Source organism: Ranitomeya variabilis, chromosome 6, assembly GCF_051348905.1.
Source record: "Ranitomeya variabilis isolate aRanVar5 chromosome 6, aRanVar5.hap1, whole genome shotgun sequence".
Taxonomy (NCBI): Eukaryota; Metazoa; Chordata; class Amphibia; order Anura; family Dendrobatidae; genus Ranitomeya; species Ranitomeya variabilis.
Genome location: NC_135237.1, coordinates 328,875,383 through 328,884,261, shown reverse-complemented (window position 1 = coordinate 328,884,261; position 8,879 = coordinate 328,875,383). Strand labels below are relative to the sequence as shown.

The 8,879-nt window shown below is 47.2% G+C and overlaps 1 protein-coding gene across 1 annotated transcript in view; it reads left to right on the top strand.

The window, feature by feature from the left end:
* The first annotated feature begins 1,312 nt into the window (after positions 1-1,312).
* LOC143782402 (uncharacterized) overlaps positions 1,313-8,879 on the top strand; it is a 106,364-nt gene continuing 98,797 nt past the window's right edge. The window contains exon 1 of the mRNA XM_077269803.1: positions 1,313-1,565. The gene's annotated coding sequence lies outside the window, so the exon portion shown is untranslated. The remainder of the gene's footprint in view (positions 1,566-8,879) is intronic.

Genomic DNA, 8,879 nt, shown 5'->3' with positions numbered 1-8,879 from the left:
CAGGCAGAGCACAGTGGTCCCAGGTAGAGCACAGGGGCCCCAGGCAGAGCACAGGGGCCCCAGGCAGCATATGGGGCCCCAGGCAGAGCACAGGGGCCCCAGGCAGCATATGGGGCCCCAGGCAGAGCACAGTGGCCCCAGGCAGAGCACAGGGGCCCCAGGCAGAACATGGGGCCCCAGGCAGAGCACAGGGGCCCCAGGCAGAGCACAGGGGCCCCAGGCAGCATATGGGTCTCCAGGCAGAGCACAGGGGCCCCAGGCAGCATATGGGGCCCCAGGCAGAGCACAGCGATATTTTGGACCACTGTGCGGTGTTTCAGACCCCCTGTGTGATGTCTGGGGCCCTGTTCTTAAGTATATTAAAGATTAAAGTAGCGTATATTAAAGTATATTATAGATCAAATTTGACACGTTTATGAGCACCATTGAGTGATATACTCAAGAATGACATAATTTTTCAACATTTTATGGTTTCAAACTGTAAACACTCAGAGTTTTTTTTACTTCAACCAGAAAACCTTAACGGTTCATAAAAAACTTGACTGTTCAGGATATGATAAAAGTCATAGTATTCTGAATCTTTAACTTATAAAGATACCTTTACATGGGGTGATTATTGGTTCCAGAGAGGCTTTCGGCCGATAATCGTACACATGGCTGGTGACAGGACAATACAATATAAACGTTCAAAGGTAAACACTGATAACATTAGAATCTAATATATAATTGCCTAGAATACTACTTCCGGCAATTTGTGCCAACTTCCGTGGCTTTGTCCGGAGATAATGTCCGGAGATAAGTGACGTCACCAGCGTCCTACACCCGCTCAGGGTGGACAAAGATATATGCCTTCGTGGTGCGCGGCACTTTTCTGATTGGTTGCCGCCTGCCCCGAGCGACCAATCAGAAATGTGCCGTACTGTCAAGAATTGTCAAGAGCTGGTGAGTGCAGCCATTTTTTGTTCTTTCTTACTATTATTTATTAATTGTATTATTCTTACATTTGAATAAATAAAGTATATATGGATTCTAGACTCCCGATTCTTTAGAATCGGGCTGCCATCTAGTAACCTCATAAAGGGTCAGAATTGTAAAAATTGGCCCCGTCAGAAAGGTGAAAACAGGCTGGGGCTTGAAGGGGTTAAAATTGCTAGTGTGACTCCAGCTTAAGATAGTGCTGGGCAAAAATAACGAGAAAAAGGTCTAACATCTGTGCACAGAACCGCATTGGGAGAACATTTCGCCACTTTTCAAAGCTTTTTACCACAGATTTCCGGCATGAAAGCTTGGCATTGTCACCCATGTATTCCCCGAGTACAGGCTGCTGTGAGGTCCCAGCACATAGCAGCCGCACCTCACACACTGGAGACAGTAACGCTATGTGCACAGAACAAGGCTAAACACGTTTGCCGCTGTCAATAAAGTTTTTTGAAAGGAAAAAAAAAAGGCAGCACGGGAAGCGCTGCACCGAGAGCAACAGGCAGCTGCGAGTGTGAGGAAGGGGCGGCCGGCGGCGGAGAGACGAGTGCCCAGCTGACCGGGCCGGGAGCCGCCTGGGGACCGCTGTGAGTACGAGTGGAACTGGCGGCGTAACGCGCGCTGCTGGCAGGTCGGAGCTGCGGCTGGTAACCACGCGTTTACACTCCGCTGATTGTGCGGCAGGTTGTCAGAGCTGGCTGGGAGTTGTAGTGCTCCGTTATGCCTTGTATCCTCTGATAGTAAAACCATAGCTGCTCCAGGCGCTGCCTCTGTAAAGTATGAGGAATGTCCCTCTCACATCTGTGCTCTTCCAGGGGTCGTGTCATGATGGACCCCATAAGGCCATGTTCACACAATGTCATTTTTTAGGCAATCGCAGCATTTTTGTTGTACCCTGAAGCGTGTTTTATTAAAGCTTTATCTTGGCTTCTGTAAACATTTTTATTTGTTTTTGTAGCATTATTTTTTTATTTATTGTTGGAGGAGGGGGGAGATTTTCTCAATTTTATGTCATTCATCAAGTAATGAATAAAACGCTAGTGTTTTTTAGAGCTAAAAACACATATAAAACAGTCCCAAAATGGCTGGACATTAGTGATGAGCGAACGTGCTGGGATAAGGTGTTATCTGAGCATGCTCTGATGCTATCCGAGTGACATGGGCGCGCTCCCATAATCTGTTCGGGTCCCCGTGGCTGCCTGTCTCCCGGCCATTAGACAATCCCTGCATGTGTTGTGAGATACGCACGTGCGGGGACTGGAACATATTACCCCAGCAGGCCGAAGTCACTCGGTTAGCGCCCGAGCATGCTCCGAGAACTGCTTAGCCCAGTACGTTCACTCATCACTACCAGACATGTTCCGGGTGTTTGTTTTTTTGCCTTCCCATTAAAGGGGTGGTCCACTAATAGGACAACTCCTTCTTAAACTAAAATTTCGGCCCTGATATCATAATAAATCCTGTAGTGACCTCTCGTGCCGCGAATATTAAGTGGAGAAGACAATAGTTAAAACCCATTGATAAATTTAGATAAAAATTAGTAGGGGAGCACAGATAGCAACAATGTGTACATATGGCGTGATATAAATAATGAAGAATGACCTGGAAGTTGCTTATGATTGAATACTACATAATGAACACCATTTCAATATGGAAAGTGGACCTAAAGTGCATAGAGCTGTGGGTTTTGTAAGATATATATCTATATTCTGAATAAAGAATATCATTAATGTGCATATAATATTGTGCCTTAAGTAATAAAAAACCTAAACATCCAAAATATTTTACAAGAGCACAATAGATAATATAAATAACAATTCATAATAGAATTAAATAATGAAGTGCCACATCAAAAATGATCTGAAGATGTTCACAAATATGCAAATGTTATGTATTGGTAATATCAGATAAGTCCTAAAGAGTAAATGTAAAAAGATAATGAGAAGCTGTGCCACCTAGAGCACCCAGGAACACTGCTCGTCCTCCAATGCTTCCTCAGGGAGTGATGAGATTGGGGAAGTGACAGCTATAAATTATGGAAATGAGGCCCAGACCTTTTTTAAATTTTTTTCTTCTTTGATATGTGTTTTTTGCTAATGCTTTTTGCGCCAAATTCATCAAAATGGCGCATGCGATTCATGATTTTTCCACAAAGCCTCAAATTGTCTTTTTTTTGTCTATCTTTAAAGGGGTTTTCCAATACTAGATAATAGGTAGATAATATCTATAGATAATACAAAGCCCGATGTTTAGTAATAAACATAATAAAATGGTACCTAAAGAGTTAGGCCAGGATCACACATGCGAGAAACTCGGACGAGTCTCGCATCTTAATACCCGGCACTGCCGCCGGCACTCGGGAGCGGAGTGTGTGGCTGCATGTATTTCTATGCAGCTGCACGCTCCGCTCCCGAGTGACGGCGGCAGTGCCGGGTATTAAGTTGCGAGACTCGTCCGAGTTTCTCGCATGTGTGATCCCGGCCTTAAATAAAGACACACACACACGAAATCTGAGTTAGGCCGGGGTCACACTTGCAAGAAACTCGTGTGAGTCTCACACCTCAATACCCGGCACTGCTGCCGGTGTTCTGAAATTTGTCGGCATGTCGTAGATAGTAGGGATGGGCGAGGCTACGGAGTCACGTGGCGCAAACTGACCAATCACGGCCAAGCAACAGCTGAAGATGCAGGGTGGAGAGAAGAGGAGCTCTGGGCGGCAACATGCCTGAAAATTTCAGGGACGGGCGTGAGTATGGCACCTGGGGGCCTGGTTAAAACCACAATAGTGAGGGAGGGGGCGTGACAAAGGGAGGGGGGCGTTACTATGCTCAGAAATTTCAGGGCGTCTTCATTTCTGCAAAGGGGGGTGATTAAAGCAGCGGGGAGTGACTACATGCCGAGAAGGGGAGTGTATACATGCCCAGAAATTTCACCAGAGGGCGTGATTAAGGCAGGGGGGAGTATATACATGCCCAGGAAGGAATTGAACACTCAGGACAGATAGCCGAGAGGAGAAAAGCAGTTATGGAGGACGCTACGGCGGTGAGTGCGCTACGACTGCGATCATCGCTCCATCTGAATGAGCCCCTATCTCATCTCTCTCTGTGAATGTGCCCCTATGGTAGTGACTGTGATCATAGCTCCATGTGAACTGGTTTATGGGGGAGAATTTATCCTGCGCAATAAATGTCATGCGGGCTATTAATGGTGGTCTGCACGTGCGCATTTCTGCTTACGGGGTACTATGGGGTGTCTTAGGGTGCAGGTGCTATTACAGGAGTTTAAAGGGTGTCGTTATTGTATTATTAACACTTATTGCAGATAGCTGAGAGGGGGTCGGAGAAAGGGGGAGAGGTGGGTGTGTTTTCCCAGATCTTCCTGGATCTTTCTGGAAAGATCAGAACTGCGGAGAAAGGGGGAGAGGTGGGTGTGTTTTCCCAGATCTTCCTGGATCTTTCTGGAAAGATCAGAACTTTATTGATGTCTGTCGACCCCCTGATATATCAATACACCTCTGGACAAATCAATACACACCTCAACACTTCCCTACATCCACCAACACATCAATACACTTTGCCCGGAGCAGGATCGGTCAGTATTTCACTCTCACGGGCAAGAGAACGCTCAGTGTAAAGTAGGTCTAATGTCATTTACACCAAAAAGTGTTAAAACTGTGTTTCTTTTAGACGGCTGGTGTTAGTCTGCTTCTGTTCTTTGTGGAGTGGATGCTCTATGTATGAGACCTGCAATATTCCTCTATGGCCCCATCACCATTCTGTCATGTGCTGGATTTTACGAAATTGTCGTATAGTCAGGTCACTAAGTATTTACACAAATTTTTATTGTGGTTAAACCTGTGTCTCAAAACCTATACAGTAAATTTTTTTTAGAAAGGGCTCGTATAAGGTATCTCATTATAATAATTACATATCGACTTATAGGCATCAGTCTGCGCGTATATTACAACATATATGAAGTCACTTCTTAATGTAGCCTTTTGGATGTATGTGACATATATTATGTTTTCCAGGTGCGATGCAAGTACAGAAAATATTTGAGTTTTTATACTCCACACTGTGAAGTTATTAACTCATAACATTTATTTTTATAAGTATTGTTGTGTTAGTAATACATCCTTTTGTTTATATTACCTTGTCAATTTTTTTTTTTTCAACACCTTGTTTTTAGTCATGGTGGAGAAATATACTAGCATGTTTAACTTCCTCTTCACGGGACACTTTCCTGAACATTACACATCAAAACAGCGATATCAACTAAAAAAGCATGCAGACAATTTTACAATAAGGGGTAAGTATCCGAAATCTGTCTGATCTTGTTGGCTTTATATATTTACATGTGGAGTTAACCTTTTTTATAATTTTGTTTCCAGATGGTCAGCTGTTCTTCAGTCATCGTTTGGTGGTTAAAACTCCAGAGCAGGCACGGAAGATCTTCGAACAATTCCATTCGTCTCCACTGGGAGGACATGGTGGATTTGTTAAAACTCTATCTGCAATATCTACAAGGTTTTTTTGGAAAGGAATGTCTGTCGATATTCAACAATGGGTAAATATTTATTGTAAAAATAATTGGTTTGTTTCTACAAATTTATCACAGATTGATATACCACCAGTAGCAGGACAAGTATAATGGCCCCTTCACAAGAGTGTTTTGGTTTGTGCAGTAGTATAAACCCATTTAATTCAATGGCCCTCTGTTAATGAGAGCTTCCCTGCTATGTTTTTAAATAAAACATAGCAAGCAATGTTTCTCTGCGTTTTTACCCAAGACCATGCCAATACTGGTTAATGTCCCTTTGGTAACTTAAAAGAACAACTGTGTCTTTTTTTTTAACGTTATTCATAGAAAGCACCACCCACACATAAGGCTACATTCACATGGACATGAGTTAGATTGGGTAATTAGGACCCTAAAAATCATCACATATGGCCCCCAAAACCTTCAAGATTCCTAACACATGCGTAGCAATGAATAGCTTTTGCATACATGAATCATACACTGACTTTTTAAGGGTCTGTCCACATGGCCGTTATTTTAAGCGTGTAGGAACTAATTCCCTCGAACAAGCGTCCCCGGACGCAACCACCAACCAAGAGACTGGCGAACCTCCGGGGAGATGGCGATAAGGCGGTCCAGCGAGTTCAAGGAACGATCCCACTGGGACAAGATGAATCTTTTTAGACAACGGGAATGAAACTGAGCTAACGGCACTGCCTCCATCGCCGAAACTAGGAGTCCCATGACACGCATACAAGCGCGCAGCGTCATCCTTTCCGTCCGTTGCACAGCCTCAAAGTGGTGACGAATGGAAACCTGTTTCTCCATAGGAAGAAACACCCGGGTCCGTCGAGTGTCGAGGATCATCCCCAGAAACTGAACAGATTGAGACGGGATCAACGCCGACTTCTTCCAGTTGACAATCCAGCCGAACTGCTGCAGATAATGAAGAGCAAGATCCCTGGCCTTCTCCGTCTCCGAACTGGAGGGCGCAACAAGCAGTAAGTCACAAAAGCTGGAGTCCCTCCGGGCAATTCCCGGACAGGCCCCAGTATCCGCCGCAACCAACGGCGGGGCGACGACCACCTCACCTGCAGATGCAGTCACCGCAGAGGGAGTGGATTTCTCCACAGCCGCTTTCAGCAATGACAGGAATTAATTTACAGGCCCTCCATTACCCCAAGCGGCAACGCAGTTGCCCTCACTTGGAAAAGGCGCAGGGGCCAGGTCCCTCGAGACGACGACCTCCGAGGAAGAACATGGATTCACATCCGCCGATCCAGCAGCTATGATGGGAAACGCTGACTCAACGACTCGAGGTGCTGACATCACATCTCCATGTGGTCCGTACCGACGCGGCTCCCGCAGCCGATACCTGGAAACTTATCTTCGTCTTGACCTGCTCCGGCGTCATCCCCGAAACGCCAAACGACCAGCACCTGAGAAAACAGAACAAGAGTGCGAGACACCAGAAGAATGGCGCGATCTTCGCCCGCTACGGTAACTCGACCCGCAGCGTGACCCAGCCTCCGATCGCCGCTGCCTCACACGCTCCACCGCTCTCTCTATACATAATTCCAATGAAGGGTTCAACTGACCCTGCCCGGGTACGCCCGCCAACAAAACATCCATACTGCTAGCACACTACACCGCGGGCGGACCTCCTGCAACCGTAGCAGGCCCTTGAATATCAGCCGACCCAGCCACATGGCGTGAACCTATGTGGGGGGAAGGTACGAAACAGTCAGAACAGCCGGCCACTTTCTCGTCCGGCTTCGTTGCAGAAGGGTCAGCCGCCCCTTTTCCCTTGCAGGCCGCCACACGCTGGCCCACCGAAAAACCACCAGCCTTTTTCGGCGTAGGAGGGATCGCATCCACAGAAGCTCTGCGCTTCCCCCGACCCGAACCACGCAGCACAGGGCCAGTCCCCGCGCATAAGCGTTCCGGCACCAAGGTGGTACGTTTTGGGCGTTTTGCAGCCATCTTAGACACAGGTCTCCCTGATCTGCAGCTCCTTTTCGAAACCACATTTAACTCAGCCGCATCTAAAGCCATGCGTTCCCATTCACACGTAGCAGTCTTCATACCAGCAGCAGGCCCCGCCTCCCCATCAACTGCCGATGCCATCTGCTCGCTCCAACCAATGGCGAGGGCCTGCTGCGCACATACACCAGTGTAACTGCCGTCCCCGTCATCCGCTGCCATCCTCTCAGCAGCACGTGTTTCCCGGGGATCAGACACCACTGCCGCACTATCAGACACGGCCTCTGCACGTGTGCCAAGGCCCGCCCTACCGGGGACATCATGCAGGCCCAGCACATGTGCCGAGTCCTCTTCCAGCGCCGGGGCACTCACCGCTGCCGCCGCATCCACGTCCAGCAATCGATCGCCCTCCACAAGGACCGGCGCCACACACATACCGGCCGCTGCGCTGCTTCCTGCTTTGCTCTGCGCCAGTGCCATTACCGCTCCCCGTCACGCCAGAAAGAAGGCCTCAGCCCTCCCTCCCGCAGCGCCATACTCACCACCTGAAGGAGCTCCATCCAGCGCCGGGAGAAGCCATCCAGGTCCCTCCTAAGCGATCCTCCTTCTGACTTGCTCCAGCAAGGCATCTAAAAAAGCAGACATACTTACCAAGGTACAACTCAGTGGCTGGCGGCAACGAAGTGAGGGCGCTGGCACCTCATCCCCTTCTTAAAAGGGAAGCGGGCCACGTGACCGCCGCCAGCCAGTCAGGGCCCGGCCTGACGTCATCATTGTCTCCTCTTCTCCCATCCAGGCTCTATGCTGACCCTACTGCCTACTGAAGGGGCGCCAACCTGAGGGATTTTAAAAGGAAAGACATTTTTAATTATACATGTCACTGATGGTTATAACAATGATTGTGAGACATAGAAAATAGAATGCTAGTATAATGTTCTGAGAATGTGGGGTTATACCTTTAGATACTGTATCAGGGAGCACGCTATGTCCATTCGTGCTTCCTCTACAGCTTTTCCAGTTGTCTCCACGCCATCAATTTGTTTTTTCCAAAGAAATTCTTCTGCAAACTAAAAAAACAATTGCATATGTTATGGTACATCTAAACCTTATTTCACAATTGTAGGAAACCAAAAAACATTTTCTATGATAGTTTCTCACTATCTATTGGCCAAGGACCTCTGCATTTGTAGATGTCATCAATTTCTATATTCCAACATTTATTTATGATGAGACAAACAGGGCCTTTTTAGATGCAAAGCTGGGCCCTGGGCATAATTACAGGTGGGGCCGTAGGTTTGGAAATTTAGTACTGACACAGTATAGTTGAGTCAACTTGCCCCGCATATAGAACGTATTTCCTCATACGTGGCAATTGCAGCAGGCGCATCCGCGTTGGATTA